At 30.6% G+C, this 26696-nt stretch overlaps 1 protein-coding gene across 5 annotated transcripts in view; it reads right to left on the reverse strand.

Moving 5' to 3' along the window:
- The window catches only part of LOC107448880 (endothelial transcription factor GATA-2-like), a 313302-nt gene that overhangs the window by 264045 nt on the left and 22561 nt on the right, over nucleotides 1–26696 (reverse strand). Inside the window, exon 1 of one of the 5 annotated variants that reach the window (XM_071187730.1) lies at nucleotides 3662–3800. The exons of the other annotated variants lie outside the window; for them this stretch is intronic. The gene's annotated coding sequence lies outside the window, so the exon portion shown is untranslated. Of the gene's footprint in view, nucleotides 1–3661; nucleotides 3801–26696 lie in introns of those variants that run through there. 5 annotated transcript variants of the gene reach the window in all.

Genomic DNA, 26696 nt, shown 5'->3' on the forward strand with positions numbered 1-26696 from the left:
ATTTTCCATCCAATTCAGATTCTTAATATATTTAAATGACTTCTGTTCCTTGAACCATAATACGAAATGAATTTATCATCCGAACTCATAATGAAGCAAAAGTCATAATAAAGCGAAACTCACGACCATTTTTTTTACAATTTAGCTAGCCTTAAATTAAAATTCAATGATGCTATTAAATTAAACCGATCATTTTCCATCCAATTCAGATTCTTAATATATTTAAATGACTTCTGTTCCTTGAACCATAATACGAAATGAATTTATCATCCGAACTCATAATGAAGCAAAAGTCATAATAAAGCGAAACTCACGACCATTTTTTTTACAATTTAGCTAGCCTTAAATTAAAATTCAATGATGCTATTAAATTAAACCGATTATTTTCCATCCAATTCAGATTCTTAATATATTTAAATGGCTTCTGTTCCTTGAACCATAATACGGAATGAATTTATCATCCGAACTCATAATGAAGCGAAACTCATAATAAAGTGAAACTCACAACCATTTTTTTACAATTTAGCTAGCCTTAAATTAAAATTCAATGATACTATAAATTAAAATTCAATGATACTTAAATTAAACCGATTATTTTCATTCTAATTCAGATTCATAATTTATTTATTTGATTTATGTTCCTTGAACCATAATACGGAATGAATTTATCATCCGAACTCATAATGAAGCGAAACTCATAAAAAAGTAAAACTTATAACTATTTTTTACAATTTAGCTAACCTTAAACTAAAAATCAATGATGCTATTATATCAAACCTATTATTCTCTATCCAATCCAGATTATTAATATATTTAAATGACTTATTTTTTATTTAAAATTCAATGAGAAATGCCATGTTAGAGGAGTTCGATTCCATCTTACTATTGGAACCCATTGAGGGAGTTGTCGTTGGTGACGTCGTTAGGTGACGTAGGACTAGCCCTGTCTTTAAGCGCAATTCAATGAAACACATTTCTTCTCGAGTTCTGTTCGTGGTGCGATTACGTTCAATTAGAATAAATTTAAACAATAATATTGTTCATTTTGGCAACATATTACTCAAGCAAAAACTTTATTTATTGATCGCTTTCCCGAATTTCTAACTGCGTAGTTGTATACCATATTATCAGGCTCATTTCTGCGACCAACAAACAAACAAAAAATAATAATAATAACAAAAAAATATAAACATATCCTTTTAGAAAATATCCTTTTAGGAAATCAAAAGAAAAATCCCTTTAATAAGTCAATGTATATTTCTTATCTTAAGAAAGGTGTAAGTAGAATCACAAAGAGGAATCTTATTCTTGTTAGTGAATCAATTTTTCAGAATCTTTTTAATCAGACTGCGTAGGGACCAAAGGTGCACGGTATCGGTCCTCGTTAAACTGTTCTACAGTAAAGTGCATGACTTCGCGCACAGGTCATCGGATTGCCAAAGGGAAGATGCCATCCCTCCTGCAGGAGATTAAAATTGTGAGGACATATTTTCGGATCATTCTCAGGAATGTTTCCCAGACCGTCACCAATAGCCCATTGTGCAGCTCTAGTGGGACGTTAACAAAATACCTATCTACTAAAATCTTTTATTTTTTTCATGTATTAGTGTAAGAAAATTTTTTCGTATCTGATAAAACCATGACTGCTTGATGAAAGCTCATAAATACAGAAGAAGGCTTTCATTAAAAAAAAAAAAGCAATTTTAAAATAGTATTTACTCAGAATAAAATTTCAAGTATGTATAGATTTTTAAATGCAAGTCTCTGTGTATCTATAACGAATTTCTTGTTGTCGGAAAATAAAATAATAATATTTAAAATCAATGTTTTTTACTTTTTACTCGTGGAGTAAGAAATCATTTAGAGTTTTGTTTATGCATTCTTTATGCAATACGTGATACAGGAAAAAAAAAAATCGGTGTACAATGCACTCACACACAAAAAAAAAATTCATGTTTTACCTAGAACTAATTTTGAGATTCAGCTGTATTAACATATCAACATTAAAATTAAACAATTAAATCCAATGAAAGTTACAATTTTATTTCAAAGCAGGACGTTTGAGCAGTGTGAATTTAATTTTATGATTTATAAGTAATTTTGAATGTTATATTTGGAAAAAAAGAAGTTGAAAATACTGTACAATCATAATTTAATTATCTTTAAGAATCCGTTCAGAAAAATGTCCTCTTATAAGGAAATTGTTTGATTTTGAATAAGTGTATCTTCTCAGTTTTATCATCCTAAATATTTAAAGTAAGTAAAATATTTTTTTTAATTAAGTTTTATTGTCATTGATTTTTTTTTGCACTACCCTGTATAGATTCCACTACCCTGTAGTACCTTCCCTTATGATTTACCCACTTATTTTTTTGTATTTTATTTATTTATTCATTTATTTATTTTTGCTTTAGTCTGAGTTTGCTTTATTATTTGATTTCCTTACCTTGAGAACCTAACGTTGTTTGTGTATGGCCTAGATGAATTAACTCTAATAGGATTAACAACGCTAATAAAAGTTTCAACCCCCAAATAAAACAATAAAAGAAATCTAACTCTTAAAACAACATTTTAATAACTTCATGAATTTTATATCAAATTTACCTAAAATTTAAAAGCATGTATGTAGATTCCATTACAAATAAAGGAAATAAAATTATGCAATAATCCCTGAACTACATTAATTGTTTGTTTATTGTCACATCATTTTGATACAAAAACTGATTTTTTAAATTTTTTTTATGCAAAATGACCTAAACGTTACTTAAAATGGAAGTGACTATTTATTACGCTACTGACAGAAAACTTGAACATTGAAATTTACTTTATCGATTGTATGCTTGGTAACATGAATTTGGCTTCACATAATTTAATTATCTATTTCAAATACAGTTATTAACAGAGAGAGCAATGAGTAAATATGCTTTTATTTATTATGCGGCAAACAATCTGTGTCTCTGAAATATTCACAGTTATCTTTAAACACTCCAATTTAAGATCAGAACTAAGAAGATTTAATTTACATAACCAAAGTAATCCTTCAAACAACTATATTTCAAACTAAATTAATTTATTACCTCTACTGTACTTATAATTTTAAATATCTTTTTATTCACAAAAATAGATTTTATCAAAAAGACGGAAGTTATTTTACTTAGTTTAAATTAGTTTCTCTTAACAATCTATAAAAATAAAAACATTTTTTTTTTAAAATTTATTATCGAGAATATAATAAGCAACGTTTAAATGTTCAAATTATTTCCTTTGATCAAAAAATAGCAAACTTATTGTTAATAATTTGTTCCTAATACCTACAAAAACAGCTGCCTCTGCTCCAAATTAGTTTATTAAAAATCAATCTTTTGATCAAATAGTTTTTTTTTAGTATTTCTCTTCTTTTAAGGAATGCAAAACTTTATATAAAGAAAGAAGAAAACACTATAAGGAAAACTTCAGATTTCTAAAGCTCTCCTAAATCTTTAAATCCGTACAAAATATTCCAGGAAGGAAAAAAAAAAGGATAAAAAAGAAAAGTCGACTAAAGCTTATCGTCGCTGCATTTCTAACGAATTGCTACACATGCGCAGTAGAGGAAGGGGGGAGGTAGGAATGTACAAGCTAAAGGTATACCTCAAAAGAATAAATTCCAGGCTAATCTTACCTACTTTGATAGCTGCTTATCTCCAATTCAGGGCCCAGTTTGACTGTAAATCTTGGAGGGGGGTCTTCCGAAACTTAAGATGCCCTCTACGACAGACGGACAAGTTTTCGCCAGGCTCAACGCGCCGTGGGGCTTTTCGAATATAATATGTTTATCGGCAATATTTTAATGGCGCCCTCCCGATCGATGCAGGGGCGAATCTGCTTGTTCAATCTCACCCAGGAAGATGCACATCTTAGGGCTGTTCCGCGTATATTCCTCCCGCCCTACGCCCTTTTTCCCGTTTCCTTCCTCGTGAGTTTTTTCTCTCCTTTTCCCGGTTTCAGGCTCTCCTGGAAGGAAGTGGAGGAAAGGGCGGGATTCCCCGGAATCCACCAATCAGTGTTCAGTGACGTCACCCTGGCTTCTCTCTCTTTCCGCATCCGAGAATGCGGAGAGGATGGAGAAGAGGAGCGATGCGGAAGATGAGGGAAGGAAAAATGGCTGACCGGGAGTATATCTCTTTCTTTTCCGCTCTATCAGTAGATAAGTTGGAATGAAAAGTATCTAGATAAGCCCAGGCGATGAGATGGGATGTCACTTTTTTTTCTTCTTTTTTTTTGTGTTATTTTATTTTTTTCTCTTCTATATCTATTCTTCAATTGTTTTGTTTGTTTATTGGAAACAATTAAGTATTTTTCATCTGCTTAATAGAAGATTAATTCTGAATTTAACTGCTCGTTAATATTAGCTGATTTTCTAAAGAACTGGAATTACTAAGATATGGCAATTTAACGAATTAAAAAACAGATATTTTCTTAATATTGAGTTTTATTGCAGAAAAATATAACGACTTTAGAGGAAGTTGTTTACTTTGAACTGGAGCTACATGAACGGGCAATTAGCGTTAATTTAAGGTATCTTCTTTATAATGGCCTGAAAACAATACTGTGCACTACAACCTACAGCAATTTAAATCAAAGGGTAGATGATGGTAGTAAACACTCTGCATCCGCCCTACTCCCCCCAACCTCACAAACATGGACTTTTCCGTCTTTGCAACTACCAAAAACATTACACAAGGAAAAACTCTGAACTACTAAGACGAAATTGGAGTAAGCTCAATCTGATCAGACTTCCAACCTTAATCACGGGGAACCAAACCCTGGCCAAGCTGCGGCAGACGAAGTCTAAACCCACCACACTAACTAGCTGGTCGAAACTTAATATAGGTCAGCAAAATACGGTGCGCATTAAATGATTATCTCACAGATGAAAGGAAAATAACATTAAAAATTAATCCTCGGTAACTAAAGGGATAGAACTCTCGCCTCCCAATCAGGTGATCCAAGTTCGAATCGTAACGGTGGCTGATTGATACGAATTCTGCCCCCGACTCGTATTAATCACAGTGTTGACGTAAAGTATCCTAAGTGGTAAATAGATCGTGGGTTGGAACTCATCGATTGTTGATCATTGCTGATCATAGGAAGTTTTAGCGGTTTCCCTCTCCTGTAACACAAATCATCCAAAGTTCAGTCAAAAAGTCCTCTACAAGGCTAATTCGCCCTAATGCTTCATCCGGGAATTTCTTTGCCTTCTGAGCTGGGTTCAACATTATAATGTTACGGAGTTGAACATTGAAAGTCGTAAACTCAGAGTTAGGTAGGTTGTTCAGTGCTGGTTATAAAATAAAACTATCTTTAAAAATTTCGAAATAGATAATGTAATTTACAATTAGATTGGACTATCATTGCCTTAAATTTTAATGAAGGATCAAAAGTATATTAAAACATCAACGCTATTAAAATTCATTCGATCAGATAGTTCCAGTCATCTATACCTGTTCGTTAAAAAATTTTAAGCAATCATAACACATCATGTATTAAAAAATCTAGATAAGTTATGTAATTAATACTCACAAAGTATGTAAATCAACTATTAGAATTTTTTTTTTTTTACTTTTCTACCTTTCTTCAACACAAAACACAATCTAAACTAATTCAATGTTTTATAGTTCTTGTAAAATTTTTGGAGCCCTTTCCTGTTTGAGAGATTATTAGAAACATAATATTTGTAACATCTTGTTTTTAGATGTTGTACAAGTAACTTTAGTTTAAAAATTGAATCGTATGAAAAATTCAATCGTATTTAGTTTAAAGTTAAATACATTTATTTTCTTTCTTTAAAAAAAAAATATTATGTGTTACATGCAGATATATCGAAAAACCATTAGAAACTAAACAAGTATAATCTTTTTTATTTAATATGAATAGCATATTTCCATTTTATTTAATAGTAGAATGTAGTATTACGCAAGCAATTTTTATGTGCAAGATGATTACACCAATGTGGGCTCATAAAAAGTGAAATAATGAAAATGTATACACAGTAAGGAAGGATTTCTCAAAATTCAGCTAGAATGTGTCAAAATAACTCCGAAAAAAATAATAATGGAATTTGAAAACCCCATGTATTCAAAATTGAATCAGGGTATACTCATTATTGAGAAAAATGTATGTGAGGGCGAAGAGTTCGTTGGCTAGCACCAAGAATCGAACCAATGACAGCCGAGCTCCAAATAGCATTCTCTAAACTCTTAGTTGTAAACTCCATTCTGTCAAGAGCTATGAACCTTTATTTAGTGGCCGTCGCAACGACAAATCATGACTTACATTCCATTTGCTTAAAAGTTTTTAAGACATAGCAATGTAAGAAAGTGTAAATTAAAATCATTGATCTCCTGACTAAGCTATTGGGACTCTATTTTTTAAAATTGCAACCCTTCGTACCCTTGAAATTCGAAATTAGTATGTCATTGCGGAGATCAGTGTATAAGATTCCACATTCTTTCGACTATGTGGTTAAAGCATACTACTTCAAGTTCCGAGGGCTTTATTCAAATTCTGCCGATAACTAACGAACTTATCTCTCACGCGTTCCTCCCTTCACATCTCTTTTGAGACTGCGCATGCATTTTGTATGAAAATGAGCATATGCTGATTCAATTTTGAAAGCATGTGATTTTCAAATTCGACAATTATTAGCTTCGAAGCCATTTTGACACATTTTCGCTCAATTTTGAAAAATCCTTTTTTACAATGATAATTGAAGTACATGGTGAATCAAAAAAGGCTATCTTGACAATATGCCACGTTCTTGAACTTTTAAGTTGTAATTTTTTGTCAGCGTATATTGTGCGTTTTCTTCCACCTTGTTTGCAACTATATATTTATGAGCTGAAATACTTTAAATGATGAGCAAGTTTTATGTCTTAATATCTGAAAAATAAAGATCCGTTATCCCACAAAATGTTTATATTTTTAAAACTTTAAATTTTTGTTAAAAAAAATAGTCGATGGAAGCAAAAAAATTTTTCAACAAACAAAATGTTATTTTAATATCTATGTAAATTTTTAGAAATTGTTTACAACGTCGTATTATTTATTACAAAATACAACGCAGTTTAAAAACAAAGTTGAGTACAGAGTTCAATTCTTCAGCCAGATTAAGAAATTGTTTATATTCAATTGTATTTTTTAGAAAATAAATTATATTATTCTACATTTCAGCAACAGAGGCTCGTTAAATTATTATTCTATTCAAACGAAAAATGTGACAAAACAAATTCTATAGAGAAACAAGAACTTGTTCTTTACGTTGATTGTTGTAAGCATACAAACGACATTATTAACATAATAACACATTATTATTATTATTATTAATACGTGACTCGTATGCAATGATCGTGTTAGAATTAAATGATTATTAACACTAGACATCTTACAATAATTGTGATATATTTAAATGATCTTATCAACACTATTTGTACCATAGTGGTTTCAAAAAACACTTTATAAATTTTAACTTTAAATTATTATCTAAGTTTAATTATCTCTTTTCAAAGCATTTTTTGACTTTAAGAACTGAAGTTTTTAAATTAATTCGGTTGTATAATTTCCTTACAACTCCTTCTGGATATAGAAATGCGCACACGATATTCCTTTTATCTCTTCCAGGTTTCCAGTTTTAAACAATTTTAAAAGTAAGAACGCTATTTTATAGCATTTTATCGATTTTAGTCACATTAATGACGATTTCAGTTGAAACTGGAAATACGGAAGCTGTTGCATAACTTTAATATTCTCTCGGTTTCAGCCATGTTGCTTTTTGGTGCAGATCATTGCAGCAACTTACACTTATTCTAAAAAGTTCAATAACACAGCTGCTTTTCAATAGTATGCATTTTATCCACAAATATATTGTTTTAAATATTTGTGCTTAACTCTGAATTTGAAATTTTTTCAGCCTTGACAATTATTTTATTTTAACTGTAAACGTGTCGAAAGCACCTTTTGATCGAAATAGGCATTCACAAAACCGTGGTAAAAATAGTGTTAAAAATGTAGTTCTGAGAAAGCACTAAAACTAGGGATTTAGTTTTCGATATGATTTTTTAAAAATTTTTAACTTCGATACATGGTATATCTATAGTCGTAGAACTTTAGAAGTACTATATTTTAGACTATGCCAAGCTGCTGGGATACTTTTCAAGTGAAAATTCATGATGTTTTAATCTCGAAACCATCCAGTAATGATCTTCAATAAGTATTTTCTTGCGTGTCACAGAATCGTCTGCCACTTCGTAATAACTTGAAATATCGTTTGCGATGATGTGTGTATCATTCCTTCGCATGCATATGCTTGCAAAAATTGCCACACCTTTCTACCTACGAATATTTCATAACCCCCTGTCCGTAGGAAAGGTGTACCATTTGAGGGATGTCGCCCGTCAGAAAAGTCCAAGATATCTATCTCCGAACAGAATTTGCCGAACCGTGAAATTCGGACTCCACCCGACACATCATCCGTCATCGGAATTCTGCAGAACAGAATGGCAACGACGAGAAACGTTTTTCGTCAAATGGTGTGGGCGTGGTTAACAGACACGGTATGGCGCACACAATTAATTAATTTTATAAATAATCAAGATGCTTGCATTTAATCAGTCGTAGAACAGACATCATATCTGCAACTTTCTACCTGAATGTCTGCTTTAAAGTGGACAACTGCCTTAACATGTCATGATCTTATAAGTAAATTAGAAATGATGAATTATTGAAGGCATCATCAAATTTCAGATTACATTATAACACGATTTAAGCGCATTTGCTGAAACTAAACAACTCAGATAGACTTTATTTTTAATTTTTCTTTTTAATTTCAGCTTGAACATTTCAAATTCAAACAGTAAGGAAACAAAACCCTTTTTGATTTGCCAACTATTTTTTTAATATCAGTGATAAAAATTTGCTAATTAAGTTTTCTTAGATTTCATTTCTTCGTCAACTGAATTTAGCCCTCTCACTCTAACTTTAAACTATTAAATTAATTAAAATACAACACTTAATAAATTTCATTTTACAAAAGGAAATTATTTTATCAGTAATTTTTACTTTACTAACGAATTTTATTTTACAAAAAAGTACTTACAAAAAAGCTTTATTTTAAATTTTAATTTAACTTCAACTATTAAAAAAACCCATTACGGATGATGAGATCTCTCGTGAATTTGAAGCACTTAATGAATATGAAGTAACCAGCTTTCCGTATTTTAACAGAATTTGAAGCACCAGCTTATTGAAGCCTCAATGAAAATGAGGTTACCGTCAGCTTTCTGTATTTTTAGTGAATTTGAAACACCAGCTTTTTGAAATCTTAGTGAATACGAAGTAGCCAGCAGTCTGTATTTTTAGTGAATTTGTAACAATGGTCTCTTACACAATGTCTTGTTAAAACGAGATGTAATTACAACCTTGTGAAAAGTGCAATGAAACTTCTAACTTTATTATACCTTTTTTATGGTGAAAAATTAAGTTGTGAACAAAAAAATATAATTGTTATTTAGGTATACTCTTTGGAAATTTGAGAAAAATACTCTATTCAAGTTTCTGACTATTTACAATTTTTGGAATGGATACTTTCATAAGATTTTTTAATCGATTGGTTGTCACAATGTGAAGAGAAGAAAAAAAATTCCCCCTATTCAAAGTATTAAAATTAGTTTAGTTAATCATAATTGCCTCATTTGTTTGGATATTTTTCTCAAATAAAAAATGCACTCATTTACTTTTTAAATATTATTAAATAAGTTGTAATTGTTGCTAAATTGTCCTCATCCCCCTTTGAGCTGAGAAAATAAAAAAAGCCTGTAGCTTGAAGAATTAATACGTAAAATGTTTTAAGAGAAATAATCCTTTTTATGAGGACAATGATAGCGTTATTATTTTTTACAAATGAGCGACAATTCCATTTATGTTACTGTGAATGACCGAAATCGGTGGCTGTTGACCATCACACAGTCACTTTAGCAAATGTCCGAAATATATATTTGGTCTAGTTAAATACCTCTGCCCCTTTATACATTTGCCCGGTATGGCCTACATGAATGTTTTCAAGGTTCAGTGCCCAGTATATATTTTCCCTGTATGCCCTACATCAATGTTTTTTTTAGGTCAAGTGCCATTTCCTAGTATGCATTTAACCAGTACTCCGAACACTGATATTTCTCCTAATCTATCATCAGCAGATATTAAAATATCAAATAAATATAATAATATCAACGAATAAATTAATATCAAGGCGGATGTAACAAATATTTTGGATGTTCACCGTCGAAAGTCGACATTCTCTTTATTTCCGTCCTTCACGGTAACATATGTTATATACAAACTATTATGAATTCGAAATATAAAAGCTAAATTTCACTGTGACCACATGAGATAAAATAATATAATATTTAATTAATGTAGAGCTTTGTAGTTATTGAATAATTGCTTATGTAATTTATTTTCGAAATTTATTACAATTAAATACAAACTAATTTCCATTATAAATATATAGTCATGCAAACGTACATTTCCCTCAGTCAGTTAATTTTAAATCACATAACTAGTTAAATTCAAAAATTGTAAGTTGATTTGAACAAAATTAATGTTTCCCTGATGGAACTTGCGTCTAAAAGCAAAAAAAGTAAATTTTATTTAATCGATATTCAATTTCTAAATTTTACTATTCATTTGGTACTCCCAGCACCAGCATGTCTTAACTTTTTCTAGAATATATATCTAGGATATATGTATAGGATAAGTATTTAGGTTGTCCTTGCTTAATTTAGCTATTGAGTCTTATAATTAGAGATATTCAGTTTCTTTTTTTCATTTTTTTTTATCAAAAATTACCTACATGATCTACGACGTAATTATAAAGTTTACCACAAATAGAATTTGAAACAGTTTTGCCCAGCATATATGGTGACACCAAATGAAACATAACAGTTTAAACATTTTCTTCTTTCGCTTCCCACGCTTTAGAAAAAAAAAATAACAATGAATATTTTAGTCCTTGAATATTTTAATTTATTTTGTCCTTGCTTAATTTAGCTATTGGGTCTTATAATTAGAGATATTCAGTTTTTTTTTTTTTTTTTTAAATTACCTACATGATCGACGACGTAATTATGAAGTTTACCACAAATGGAGTTTGAAATACTTTTGCTCAGCATATATTGTGACACTATATAAAACATAACAGTATAAATATTTTCTTCTTTTCCTTCCCACGCTTTAGAGGAAAAAAAAAAACAATAATGAATATTTTAGAACTGTAATAAGACCATGAATATATTTTTAAATTGAGCACTGCTTCTGAACAAAAGAGTAACAAAATATTCCAGATTTAAATGCAAAACGCTGAAATAACATTTTTCTGAAGAGGGCAGTCACACCCTTTTTTAATTCAAAAGTGTTACCCTTAGGGGAGGAGAACTTGTTGACATTGCTGCTCTATGCACAGATTACAAAGCAAAGATATCTAGAAGTGTAAAAAGGGGTTTTCTATGACAGTAGTACCTGCCGCCTCCTCAAAAGACTGGATTTAAAGTGTTAACTGTAGGGTTCTCAACCCTCATTTAACCCGTCGCAGGGATGGGACTAATCTCGAAACTACAGCACTCTTGGTCACGTGCGGCCCATGATGGAAACTATCGACCTTAATCTGCCCCCAAGGATGAGAATTTTTTTTACTCCCCTTTTTGACAATCGAATATTTCGATAAAAGGCTTTTCTTTATACATTACGTGTTTGAATGTTGATTATATAAAATCAAACCAAATTTTGAATCCCTTTGAAATGTAAATCTTTTAAGATTTCTCAAATGCAAATAAAGAAATTACCCTACATACAAGTATTGTTTCTCTAGCAACAATTGAATTATTAAATTATATATTTCTTAATATAAATTAAGCTTAGAATTTTTATGGTTCAATTTAATTACACCAACTTTAAAACCTACCTGTACACTGTAAAAATTTGGGCAAAAAGCACTGACACATGTGTCAGTGCTCTTTACCATAAATCCAATTTTACTGTAAAAAATCTAATATGGCATACTGTAAAATCACTGCAATTAAGTAAACATTAGTAACACAGTAAACAAATAAAAGATACGATATAAATCTTTACGTTAAAATGAATATTGCGTTGTAATAAATTTTACAGATGCTACACTCTCTTTACCAATATTTTATATCGTAATTTTATGCAGAATTTTTGACAGCGCATCACTTCTGTACAAGTTATTATCAATACAATATGCTGAGGAATTATTATAATGTTTAAAATAGGTATTATGTGATTTTTTTTTTATTTGTTTCTTATTTCTCTATTGCGTCTACTATTCTCTATTCTCGACTATTGTCAATGAAAATCAATGTCAAAAAAGTGGTTTTTACCAAAACGAAGTATAAAAAATCAAATTAATTGAACTTAACCTTTTTTGATTATTTTTAATTATTAATTACAAATATGAAACTCTTTTTAGGATTTTGCAGGGTATTTTAATTACTTCTCATTTTGATTTTAAAATAAAATTCACTAAAATTCAAATCATAAGATATTTACAAGTCGTAAAACTGTTCAAAAGCTTACATGAATGGAATTTCTTACTTTTCTTATCATTTTTCATAGCAATTGCAAAAAAATAATCTGAAAACATCCTTCTTTACATGTTGTCCAATATTTTGTATGTTGGATCTCAAGTGGTTAAGAAGAATATTTCGAAAGCAATAATTTAAAATATTTAATTTGTTCAAACATATTTCGGAAGCATTTCCAGAAAAATTATCTGCATGAGCCTCATGGTAATGGAGTAAATTATATCGAGGTTAAAATTTATTCATTTTTAAAACACTCGAAAATCATCTTTAAATAATTTATATGTTTTAGTTTAAGTTAGAGCCCTAAGTTTTCAATTTTTTTTTCTTCTTTTTTATCAGTAAATCGGAGAAACAACATAAATAAAGCACAAATGAAAGTACTACTATAGTTTCCATTCTATAGACAATAAACACCAGAGCACAGTTGAGAAGTAAAGATATAAGCCCGTGCAAAGTGATTTAACCTGTAGGGCCAGAGGAACAAGTTTGAAGAAGAAGAAGGATGAAAAGAAGGATGATAAGAAACATATGAGAGAATATTTGGTGGGAATTCCAAGGTGCAAACTATTAAATTAGAATAGATTTCCAAACATTGGGAAACGAGGATATAATAGGAAGATCATTCCTAAATTATTCAAAATTTTCAAAATACGGAATGATTCCCAGAAATCAAGTTCGGTAGATGAAGATTAGTGTTGAATGATTTTATCAGAAGAAAACTCAAACCTGTGATTAGAATTCCAACTACATAGGGCGACAGAGGATTTGTTAATATCCTGATTTTGGATACATCTACCCTGTTCTTTAAGTCGAAGTTTTAGAGTACGTTCAGTTTACCAGACTTAAGGCTGGTAAAATTTAGTTCATTTACAGGGAAAAAATGTTTATTGTTAATCTGTTAGTCTACAAAACACAAAGTATACCCAGTTTTTTTTTCCTTAATATTAACGATTGATCAATGTAAAAAATTGTGAGATCAAATAGAATTTTCTTCTTGCAGAAACTATTATGTTTTATTTTAAAAAGTAGAAAAATTTTGAGAATCCTCACACAAAATCTCTAAAAACCAATAACTTAATTTATGTAAAACCATAAAAAATATGGGTATAATTTTACAATTGCATTAGCTGAATATTAATTAATAATTTAACATAGCCAAAAAAAAGACGATTTTTCCTTAGCTCCGAAAAACTTTTTTCAAACCAAACCTAAAAATGAAAAACTAACCAAATGTTCAACGTTGTCGATAACTTTGTTCACTTGGGAAAATAGATGCCTTAGCAGAATAAAGAAAGTCAATCAATCCATAAAGTCAAATTTAATCGAAAGAAAAACAAATATTCCGCTATTTAAAATTCTTGCAAAACAAATTTTAACATCAGGATGTTAGATTGAAATATAACTCGGGAACGGAGAAGAAAAAAAACATCAACAAAATTTTGGTTAATAAAACCAAAGTATATCGTATTTAAACCACTTGTGTGGCCCTCTTTTCCGATCATGCGGTAATGCTTTACCAGAAATTCTGGTTTTTTAAAATTATAGTACTTATTACCACACATTTAATGAAAAATACAAAACTGAAAAGTAAATTCAACCGAATAAATGATTTTTATACCCTGCTCTAATGTACCATGATAAAATTTTCAAATTTTACCACGACTTATGAAATTATATTTTACAGTTAAATTTTCTCGAAGTCATTACCAAACTTAACCATCCTTTTTTGTTCATTGTGCCGATGAGAATACATTAGATGTCTTGTGCATGGTCTTAATGATCCCATTTAGAGCTATGTCGCTCATTTAAAGAGCCTCTTCTTATCAACGCTAAATAAACTTCAATGCCAGATCAACTTACACTAGAAGAAACGATTTGAATTTTTGATTCACAAATTTCTCAATCAATCCATCTCAAATTTGATTCACAAATTTGAGGGTGTTAGATGGCTTATAAAAAAGTTTTTTGGACCATAACTGGTGAACACACTACAGAAAATAGATACTCAAATTTCATGAAACTTTCTTCGTTTCTGCTGAAACTGTTTCCTAGTATATGCTCCGAGTAAAAATTTCGTCAAAAATGACTACCCAATTATCATAACTTCTTCAAAGAAACGAATTTCGTCAAAATTAAAAAAAATATTTCGTCATTCTATTTACTCCAGTTTGCAGATAAGCGGGGGAGTCATCCCCTTTGCAGAGGATTAAAATTGTGATGGCATGTTTTCGGATTATCCACAGGGATGTTTCCCAGACCGTCTCCCATAGCCCATTGTGCAGCTCTAGTGCGATGTAAATAAACTAACTACCTATAGTTTGTCTACGGTAAGAACTCCCCCCGCCACAAAGTCTGAGGCCGTCTGCTGCTATGGAAACAAGAATAGCGCATTTCAGGGAGGGTAGCTTCTCTTTACTCTAGGGCTAGCACAAAAGAATGAAGAAAAAGATTTCCAACCCGAGCCAAAACCTGTCCTAAACAGTGACCCCACACCATTACTTGAAATAGTTATACCTCGTTACCATAGTCACCGCCACGGGTCCAGACAAACGACTAGGGGAGTTCTTACTTAGGGAGTTCTTCGTTTACTTTTTTTATACATACATATTTCCTCCAACCCTCCCCCCCCCTCAAAAAAAAACTCTTAGCACCTAATATATCTAACTTTTCTATTAGTCACTTTATCGTGGGCACCGTAAAACACCAAACTACACAAGAAAAACTGATAGAACAGAGAGATAAATTACACCCATGCCTCGTGTTACAACCCGGGCTCTTCCTGGTACAGACTCAAGACCAACTCCTTGACCAACATACAACCGGTCGGCTTTATCGTCACTTTATTTTAGATTGTCTAGTTTTCATTCTGGTAAATAATTTCCCAGAATGCACTACGATGATGTTCCGTACTTGAATAAACATTTTCGTTATATATTTGAGAGTTCATGTTTCGTTACAAATCACGTGATTTCGTGACAACGTATGACTCTCAAAATGAACGGAATACGGCTCAAGGATTACTGAATCGTCTAATGTGAGAGTTTTATTTCTGCGAGTGCACATGCCGAATTGTAAAAGCCTAGTCTGTAAAAACCTTATTGAGAAGGCCCGGATCCACCTCGGACTATTTAGTAAATGCAGAAAATGAAGGCTTGATACGCGTCACTATTGATGAAATTCAAAAGAAATAGGGTACAATTTCTGAAGAAAGAAAAAATAGATTCAACCTTGAACGACAATATCAAACAAATTTTCTGAAACCTTAGTAGGATTTTAAACTGAATAGTACCTTAGTAGGATTTAAAATTTAATAGGACTTAATAGGATTGTGCTTCAGCCATGAACCAAGTTGAACCATGATATCGCATAATCAGATTTAAAAATGCTAAGATTGAGCATTAAGAAAAGAATCCGCAGTGTTTGTCTCTCGTCATTTCTAACACAACTTTATTTACTTACCCTTAACGATTCCTGTAAGGAAATTATTCGCATGCGCTGTGAGGTCAAAATACCGTAATGCTATGCAAAATCTCCCAAATATGCTTGTTCCAAATATATGAACAATTTGGAACAAGCTGAATATATCAACAGTATGTATGTTCCCATATATATGAACAGTAGGATATATGTTCCCAAATATATGAACAGTTTGGAATCTTATTAAGGTAGCAATGAATTTGAAAGATGTTAAGATTCAACTCAATTCATTCCAAAATTTATAACAGTGTTTCTAAAAGCAATTTATGGGAATTTTGTAAAAAGTAGAGTAGTATGGCATGACCAGAAAAGTAATTTTGTAAAGATGAATTTCTTTTTAATATGTATATTGACATGATTTTTTTTTAATGCAAAAATGTGAAATGAATCGAAATTATTTGCGAAATGCAAAATTTATAATAATTTATAATAACTATATCTGTTTTTTTTTGTTTTTTTTTTAAAGATCTTTCAATCTTTTTTAAAATTTTAATATTTTGAACACTATTTAACCGTTTTCTTTTGATAAAATCTTTTGATTCTTTTGATAAAAAATATTTTGATAAAATCGATACAAATTTATATTTTGAAACATTTTTATCAGAATTTTTGTATACTTTATATTTGTTTCTTTTATTTGATTTTCAGGTATAAAATTCATTATAGCAGAAGTACTTTTTATTCACAATCCTGCTTTCAATGACAAAAAATGTTTGCCTCATAATATTCTATTATCCCTCAAATTTTGTCACTCTGGTATTGAATACAAATGAATGATATCCACATTGTATGGGGAAAAAATTTATTACAAAATTTAAAAGATCGTCCTCTTCATTATTACGAACAAAACCCAAAATGTTCTAAAAGAATACTAGTTCAGCATAGATCCCCGCAAATCCTTATCAGCCAGGAATGCCTGAATATCTCCAGCCGAAACCAGTTCTAACACAGATACATTATGAGCAAAGGAACAGAGATTTATGAGATGAATAGATATGAGATATGAGCAAATGTATGTTCTACACTTAAGATTATTTCTTTTTACTTGTTTTTCTAGATTTCAGATGAGGGAAAGAAAAGCACACATATATTAAAAGAAACAACAAAAAAATACAACTTGCTCATTATAAGCTCTAATGTTAATTAGAGATCTTATAACTTTTTTTAAAGATTTCAAATCCGATTTTTTTTTTTTTTAATCAGTACATCTAATTATGTCAGTTTTTCTTCACAGAGTTTTTGGTATAAATGTTTAGACACCTTGCTAATCATTATGTCTTTTTAAAAATAAGAAACTATTGTATTTGATTTGAAATGTTATGCAGTTGTATCTAGCTTAAAGTATCTAGTTTAAGCAAAAAAGGCAGTTGTATCTAGCATAAGCAGCAAAAAAAATTTGAAAAAATATAAATAAATAAATAAAATAAAATTAATGCTTCATAGAAGAGAAATAAGCAAACTTATTTTTTGCTTGTTCGTTCATCTATTTTTATCGACTACTTATTATAAAATATTTTATAATATACACTATCTGGAAGAAAGTGACGGGACAACTGTAAAGTTTGGTGGAGGAGGATTGATGGTATGGGCCTGTTTCTCCTGGTATGGGGCTGGCCCACTGGTGAAGGTTGATGGTATGATGAATGCCGATGGATACTGTGATATTCTCGACAATCATGTCCTTCCTACCTTGTGGGCAACGTACTGTATGGATCATTGCTTGTATCAAGATGGCAACGCAAGATCCCATGTTGCAAGGAGGACTACACATGGAGTGGCCGGCGCAGAGCCCTGATCTTAACCCATCTGAATATCTCTGGGACGAATTGGGCTGTCGGTTGAGAGTCTGCACCCAAAAGCAAGTATGAACTATGGAACTTCCTGTTAAACATTTGGAAGGAAATTCCTCTTGCCACTGTGGCTAATTTAGTGGAAAGCATGCCCAGAAGGGTTGCAGCTGTGATCGCAGCCAAAGGAGGCCCTACCTCCTATTAATTTTAATAAATATGAGTTTATGTCGTTATAGTGTCGTGTTCCGTCACTTTCTTCCAAATAGTGTATGCCAAAGTTTATGTATTGTTTTTTTGGCTTTTGTTACAATGTCAAGTAACAGATCTGTGATTTTAGAATTGTTTAAACAAGGAAAACCGCAGTTTGAATTCACTCATTTGATCTGTACACAATCGTTTCAAACAAAATTTTGGATTCTGTCAAGCAATCACTTCAGCGAGAATGGGATATTTATAGTTCATTGCTGAAATTGTCAATAAGCGTTTTCGCCTCTGCGTCGCTGCAAAAGGTTGACTCTTTGAAACCAATTCAATTAATTTTTTTAGTAAAACTCTATTCTTATAATTATTTCTTATATTTTGCTGATTTAATTATTTTCTAAGGTAGCTTTAAATATTGTATGGTCGGATTTTGTTTATTTATTTATTTTGCACCCTGTAATTACATTTTTTCAAAAATCTAGCTTCAAATTTCATTCCAGTTCGAAGCATAATACCATCATGTCTATTTGAAATTTGAAGCTACTGTAACTACTTTTTTGATATAGTATTATACCAAATTTCATTTTTCACACTATACTGTCTATAGTTTCACATATGAGATTGTTGTATTCATAAGTTTTAAACCTCATGTTAATCCGTCTAGTTTGATGATAATGTGAAGTGTCATGATATTCTATCTAAATTGAAGCATGTTAGTATTACATAGAAATAAAATTTAATGATATTCTATCTAGTGTGAAATATGATCATACTATTGTATATGATTTGAATTATGCTATTCTATTTATTGTTTAATATATGAGACTATTGTATTTACATGAAATGTCATGTTGTTCTCTCTAGTTTAAATAAATGTAAGTGGTAAACTATAATTTATGATAATGTTAATATAAAAGTTGCCTCTTGCAAGAAATTTTAAAACTTTATAAAAAAATACTCAACGTACTTAAGCTAAAATATTAGTGATGGGAGCTATTTGCAGCGTCTTTTTCCATTCAATGCAGATATAAGGTTTANATAACTATATATGTTTGTTTTTTTAAATCTTTCAATCTTTTTTGTATCCTTTATATTTGTTTCTTTTATTTGATTTTCAGGTATAAAATTCATTATATCAGTAGCACTTTTTATTCACGATCTTGTGTTCAATGGCAAAAAGTGTTTGCCTCGTAATATTCTATTATCCCTCAAATTTATCACTCTGGTATTGAATACAAATAGATCATAAAAAATGTATTACAAAATTTAAGAGATCTTTCTCTTCATTATTACGAACAAAACCCAAAATGTTCTAAAAGAATACCAGTTCAGCATAGATCCCCGCAAATCCTTATCAGCCAGGAATGCCTGAATATCTCCAGCCGAAACCAGTTCTAACACAGATACATTATGAGCAAAGGAACAGAGATTTATGAGATGAACAGATATGAGATATGAGCAAATGTATGTTCTACACTTAAGATTATTTCTTTTCACTTGTATTTCTAGATTTCAAATGAGGGAAAGAAAAGCACACATTTATTAAAAGAAGCAGCAAAAAAATACAATTTGCTCATTATAAGTTCTAATGTTAATTAAAGATCTTATAATTTTTTTAAAGATTTCAAATCCGATTTTTTTTTCTATACATCTAATTATGTCAGTTTTTCTCCACTGAGTTTTTGGTATAAATGTTTAGACGCCTTACTAATCATTATGTCTTTTTAAAAATAAGAAATATTGTATTTGATTCGAAATGTTATGCAGTTGTATCTAGCCTAAAGTATCTAGTTTAAGCAAAAAAGGCAGTTGCATCTAAAGCAACAAAAAAAAAATTAATTAATAAAATTAATGCTTTATGGAAGAGAAATTAACCAACTTCTTTCTTATTTGTTTGTTCATTTATTTTTGTCGACTACTTATTATAAAATATTTTAATATGTCTTAGTTTACCGTCATGTGGGGCTACTTTGTGCAAATTCGAAATTGGCACTTTTCAAGTGCTGCTATTCAGTATTATGTTTTTTTCACGTTAAAAATGTGTGGAATTTGAAGATAGAAGTCTCCTCTATTACTACAAAACATTTTTCGAATTTTAAAACAATCTCAGAGTGTGTTTCGTTCATCCAATGTCAACAACTTTCCGAGAACGTCGGAAGTCGAAAAGTGTGCGCGGAAGCTTTAGCTGTGAAATGCAAAGACGTTGATAAAACAATTGTCGCAGGTGCAAAATATTTTATTTATATATAAATAAACAATTATATCATGTTAGTGTTAAAAAAAATAGAAAATTAATAACAAATAAACGGAAAATGAAAAAAAAATGCACTGGGGGCCCCACTTGGGGGCTACTTTGTGTAAGGTATGTTTTGACTCATTATTTGTAAATATTACATGCAAATAATGCCCATATTGATCAAATTCATTCGTCTGAGTCCAGTTATAAATATAATATCGATAAATTTTACTAAAGTTTGAATTAACATAGTTTTTTTACATGTCAAAGTTCAGAAACTGCGAAATCCTGCACAAAGTAGCCCCACATGACGGTATGTATTGTTTTTTGGCTTTTGTTACAATGTCAAGTAAGAGATCTGTGATTTTAGAATTGCTTAAACAAGAAAAACCGCAGTTTGAAATCGTTGCAAACAAAATTTTGGATTCTTTAAAGCAATCGTTTCAGCGAGAATGGGATATTTATAGTCCATTGCTGAAAATTTCAATAAACGTTTTCGCCTCTGCGTCGCTGCAAAAGATTGGCTCCTTGAAATCAATTCAATTTATTTTTTAGTAAAACACCATTCTTATAATTATTTGTTATATTTTGCTAATTTATTTATTTTCTAAGGTCACATTAAATATTCTTTGGCCGGATTTTATTTATTTATTTATTTTGCACCCTGTAATTATTTATTTTTTTTAAATTTATCTAACTTCAAATTTAATTCCAGTTCGAAGAATAATACCATCATGTCTGTTAGAAATTTAAAGCTATTGTAACTACTTTTTGATATAGTATTATGCCAAATTTCAATTTTCACACTACTCTGTCTATAATTTCAGGTATGGGATTGTTGTATTCATATCTCCAATAGATAATATAGAAAAAATATTTAAGTTTTAAACGTCATGTTAATCCGTCTAGAGTTATGCTATTATATTAGTGTCATGATATTTTATCTAATTTGAAGCATGCTAGTATTACATAGAAATAAAATTTAATGATATTCAATCTAGTGTGAAATACGATCATACTATTGTATCTGATTTGAAATATGCTATTCTATTTATTGTTTAAGATATGAGACTATTGTATTTATGTGAAATGTCATGTTGTTCTCTCGAGTTTAAATATATATAAATATGGTAACTATAATGTATGATAATGTTAATATAAAAGTTGCCTCTTTGCAAGAAATATTTATATTAATTTTAAAACTTTATAAAAATACGCAATTTACTTAAGCAAAAATAGTAGGGATGGGAGCTATTTGTGGTGTCTTTTTCCATTCAATGCAGACATTTGTTTCGAAATTAGTTTCGCTAAAATATTATCCACGAAAGTTGTGTTAACCTTATGTGCAACTCAGAAGATCTCCCATCTCCTGAATTAAGTTCAAAAGATTAATGATGTTAAATGCCTCAAATGCAAATCAAATTACAGACAGTGATACAATGAAAATCAATGAATTTCTCTCAAGAATTAACTATATATATATAAAAAGCTGACCCAATTTTGAGTTTACGTTTACGAAATTTTAACTCCGTAGCCTAGTAATTTTGAACCCAATCCAGAAGACAAGGAAACTCCTGGATCAAGTATACGGAGAAATTTGCTTTCATGGAAGATTTTTTAATGGAACTAACCCTCATTTTTGTTACATAGAAAGGAAAACCGCGGAAACTTCCCATGATTAGCCTAACGACATGGAGGCCCCAATTCATGATCCATTTACCATTGAGAATATTTTACGTCAGAGTGTGGTCGGTGCGAGCCGGGTGCGGAAATCGCATCGATCAGCCATCGTCATTGGACGGCATGCGTTCTATCCCAGGAGTCACGGCTGCTCATAACATTATAATTAACGAAAATGGCAATGCAGATTCAACTTAAAAGTCAAATTATTTTAAACTATTAATTTATTTGTTTTGGGTTGATTTGATCAAATACTATTACTTTTGAAAAAGACAGATCATTTACACTTCTTGAAGACGCATATCTTTCTTTTATAACTGAGTAAAATCAATGGCTTCAATCTCCTCTCCCCTTTCATGTAGCCCAAAAGTTCCGCGTATCACTTAAGCAAAAAATCTGAATAGTTGAAATTATGCAAAATAGTAAATCGTAATTAGCTTCACGGATTCAAATCTCTGATTGTAGATTAAACTTCAAATTCAGTGATAAAGATCAAGAACAAGAAATGAATCGGTGACTGAATAGAATAATGTTGCCATTTATTGAAACTTTTATCGAATTTTTTAACATTTTTTAAATCAATGGTAATATAAAGCTTTTATTTAACAACAATTTATCTTCTCGTATACAACCTTTATTATAGGATTCTTGTTTTTCTTTTATTTAATTTATAAGTTTTTAGTAATTTTTCTGTTTGCATAAATGAAACTAGAGTTTAAAGGAAATGATCATAAGTTTTTAGTTCGATGTGTTTTGCTTAGAGCGTCTTAGCTTAAAAAGGTAGTTTTAGGTATTAATTGCGTAACCTGAAAGTTGTATAATAAATATTTGTGTACTTTCCATTTTCAATCCAATGACTACAATTCGAAATTAAATTAAAGCAACAAAAACTGAAATCAAAACCCTGTGCTTAGATAGCGCAAAATAAATACAAAAATTCCCTATAACGTATCAAAAGAGAAAGTGGTTCTTTCGACTATGATCAAGTTCTTAGGTGGAAAAGTCTGCATTTATGATAGTGATGTACGAAATTCAAATAGGAGTGAAAGAAAAAGAAGGCATCTTTACAAATACCGTCGCCAAATTCTCTCATTCTATAGAATGAGATTTATACATTCCCGCATACATCTGGAAATCCCGGGCATCAATACCAAATACATTTATACTTCCTCAACAGAGGAACTGGAAGATCGATGTCCCGAGCATCACGGGAACAGATAGCAACGTCATGTTGACTGATGCGACTAAGACTGACCCCGCCTACTGACGTCATCTGTCACGCAGTTGGTCAGAGACAAATGACGTTGCCGCATAATAATGAATGAACCAAGCGGCCATCTTGGAGCATAGCAGCCATCTTGATGGATTAAAGTCGGCTTTCAGGCGTAATTTAGATGTCATTTATTCGAGTTTCAGAAATTAGATAAGCTTATTGCGAGCCGCAAATAAGTTTGAGTTGAGTCGGAAAATCGGGTGAATAAAAAAGAAAAAAAACTCTGTAATAATAATAAAATAAACTCTAAATGGGCAAAACAAAGAATACTTTTGTGAGTTAAAGCGTAAGAGGATATCAGATTAAAATTTCTTCCATGAAAGCTTTTCAAGCTGAAAGCACTTATTTAATTATCTTTGCGTTATTTTGATTTCCGTTTCGTTTGTGACACTGATAGTTATGGCTATTGATTTTAATTACTTTCTTAACATAAAAGAAATTTGAAGTAATTATGAAATATGTTCCGGGAACAACTTTTGTTCAAAATAATTGGTTAAATTTTCTGGATGCATTTGTAATGAAAGGAAAAATCATAAGAAATAATTAATCTTCACACTTGAACTAATTAATGACTTTCACCATAATGGAATAATAATTAATATTCTACTTATGAAAAGTGTAGTTAGAAGCTTTAGAAGATCTGAAATTTACACAGACTTTTTAATGTCATTAAATTTGTTATCAAGGATCTAATTCGGGACAGATAGTAAAAAATAATGCTCATCTAGAAATTTTCTAAATTTAACCCCCCACCCCACCCCCATTTTATGCAGCATGCACAAATAATTGATATGAGTAAGGAATCAATCAATCAAAAAATGAATGTCTTGAAATCTAATCGTGTTTGCATGTAAACATTTACATTATGAAATTATCATCATAATCAAATTACAGTCGTAGTTATGATTAAAAGAAGACAAGACTACTTCAACAAATTTCACTTTTAATGCTTAGTTTCATGTTGAAAAAAATATTTTTCTTAAGAAGGTTTTATGTTTTAAATAGCTATCATAAATAATCAACTAAAAAGGGACATAGTAATAATGACTTCTGATTACTTTTGGTCGCTACTTATGTTCACAGGAAACTCTTATTCGTATAACTTATTAATACGCACCTTATGATTACTTATACTCATAAGTGTTTAAGTAGTAGTACAATAGCAGACTATCCCTTTACATTCATACAACTACTGAATCATTCGAACTCGTTCTGGGTAGCAGAGTTGGACAAAAATATAATTGATTGCAGATAAGGAATCAAACAATCAGGTAATCAATTACAATCGCAATCGTGAGTACAACTATTTATACTTTTAATCATAGTTGCAGTCATTATTGCAAGATGTAAACTTTAACTACGAGATTATAATAATATTGTTTTACTTTCGACATAACAGTCTCATATTTCTGAGCATGAAATATAGTTTTATGTTGAAAAAATACATTTGATAAGAAGTCTTAACATTGGAAATTACTGTGAATAATCACGTAATCAGTGTAGCATTAATCGCAACTTATGATTACTCGTAGTCGTATCCCTTGGCTATGATTACAAGAGATTTTTATATGTATTATATATTTATACGTATTTATGATTACTTATTAACATAAGAAAAATACGGATTCTTGACGCAACGGTAAACTGTTCCATGAATTCACGTTCTACTCGAGAGACTTGGGCAAAAATATAATTAATTTCAAATAAGGATAAATTAATTAAGTGATCAATTGCTTGTAATCGTCATTACAAATAAACATAGTTTTGATTATTATTGTGATTGTAATTACAAAACCTTGTGTGATCGTAAGCTACCGTTACAAAAACTTGTCAATGAAATGTCAAAGTTGTACATTTTAAAAAACATTTTTTGCTTGCCTTTCAAACTAAAATAAAATAGTTTGATGCCGATGAGAATTCCTTTGACAGAAATATTAGTATTTTTAGCACAATCTGAAAAAAATAAATGTAAATACAATTTCGGCTTATGGTTTCATAAAATACCTATCTATTACCTTATGACTTGAACAATCAAAATTCGTAGTTATAAAATTACTTGATAATATATGACATTTTGATATCATAGACCATGGATTACATAAATACGTATAATCTCGAGTAGAATATTCTTTAATCATGATTACCTATAATAAGTATTAGAAATAGTTGATTATTATGAAATAGTTATCAATTAGAATTGTAATAATTTTTAGTAATCAACGCCCAAACTCGTATTTTTAGACAACATTTTCAAACTGGTTGATATAACTAACCAATGAAGAAATTACCGCTAAATTTCCAAAAAATTGCAGTTAACGTTTTCATACCAAAAAAGTAATGAAAATGATTCATTTTGTTTAAATGAAATGTATGTTAGAGCACAATATATGCCTTTTTCTTTTGAAATTTACAATTTTACTACTTTGCCATTTTTTATTTCTGTTATTTTTGGTTTTTGTTCAACACGAAAATTACAGGCTTATAATATTAAGAAATTGTAGCATTTTTATGCTTTGGCTATTTATCAAAGACACCTTGTCAATCATACGAGGAAGGGCTTCTTTTTTTTCATCAAATGAACTACAGCCTACTACATGCCAAAGCAATCTCAATAAGCTTCCTCCAACGAATCGGATCCGGTTAATTGATAAAACAACTATTATTTTTGATGAAAAAGAAAAAGATTTATAACTATTATTTGAGCCGTGGCGGCTCAGGGGATAGAGCGTTTGCCTTCGAATGAGGTGAACCTGGTTCGAATCCCAGCGATGGCTGGTCGATACGAATTCCGCATCCGGCTTGCACCGACCACAGTGCTAACGTGAAATATCCTTAGTGGTAGACGGATCGTGGGTTAGAGTCCCCTTACCATCTGGCAACGGGTGGTTTTCGTTGTTTTTATCACCATGTAACGCAAGTGCAGGTTAGTTTGATTAAAAAGTCCTTCACGACGGCAAATTTCTCCAAATACTTGATCCAGGAGTTTCCTTGTCTTCTGTATTGGGTTCAAAATTACAAGGCTACGGAGTTGAACAATAATAGTAGTAAACCCGACGACTGGGACCGGCTGTTCAACGACGGTTATAAAATAAAATAAAATATAACTATTATTTAAAACACCAACATGTGCACCAAAACGAAAAGAATTCCTCGCCAGTCTTCAATAACTAAAAATAAAGAAGAAAAAAAAACATATTTTCTCTGATATATACTGTAGTTCTTCTTAACAACGATTAATCTCTATTTTTCAATTATTTGAGTTGGGAAGGAGTTCAAAGTAACAACTTCAATTCTCTGTAACAGTAAATTTTACTGGTGTGACCGTTTAATAATGCGTTTGATCGAATAATTCGTGGTATATATATATATATATATATATATATATATATCAATACTTCGGCGAA

This window comes from Parasteatoda tepidariorum, chromosome 2 (genome assembly GCF_043381705.1).
Source record: "Parasteatoda tepidariorum isolate YZ-2023 chromosome 2, CAS_Ptep_4.0, whole genome shotgun sequence".
Lineage (NCBI taxonomy): Eukaryota > Metazoa > Arthropoda > Arachnida > Araneae > Theridiidae > Parasteatoda > Parasteatoda tepidariorum.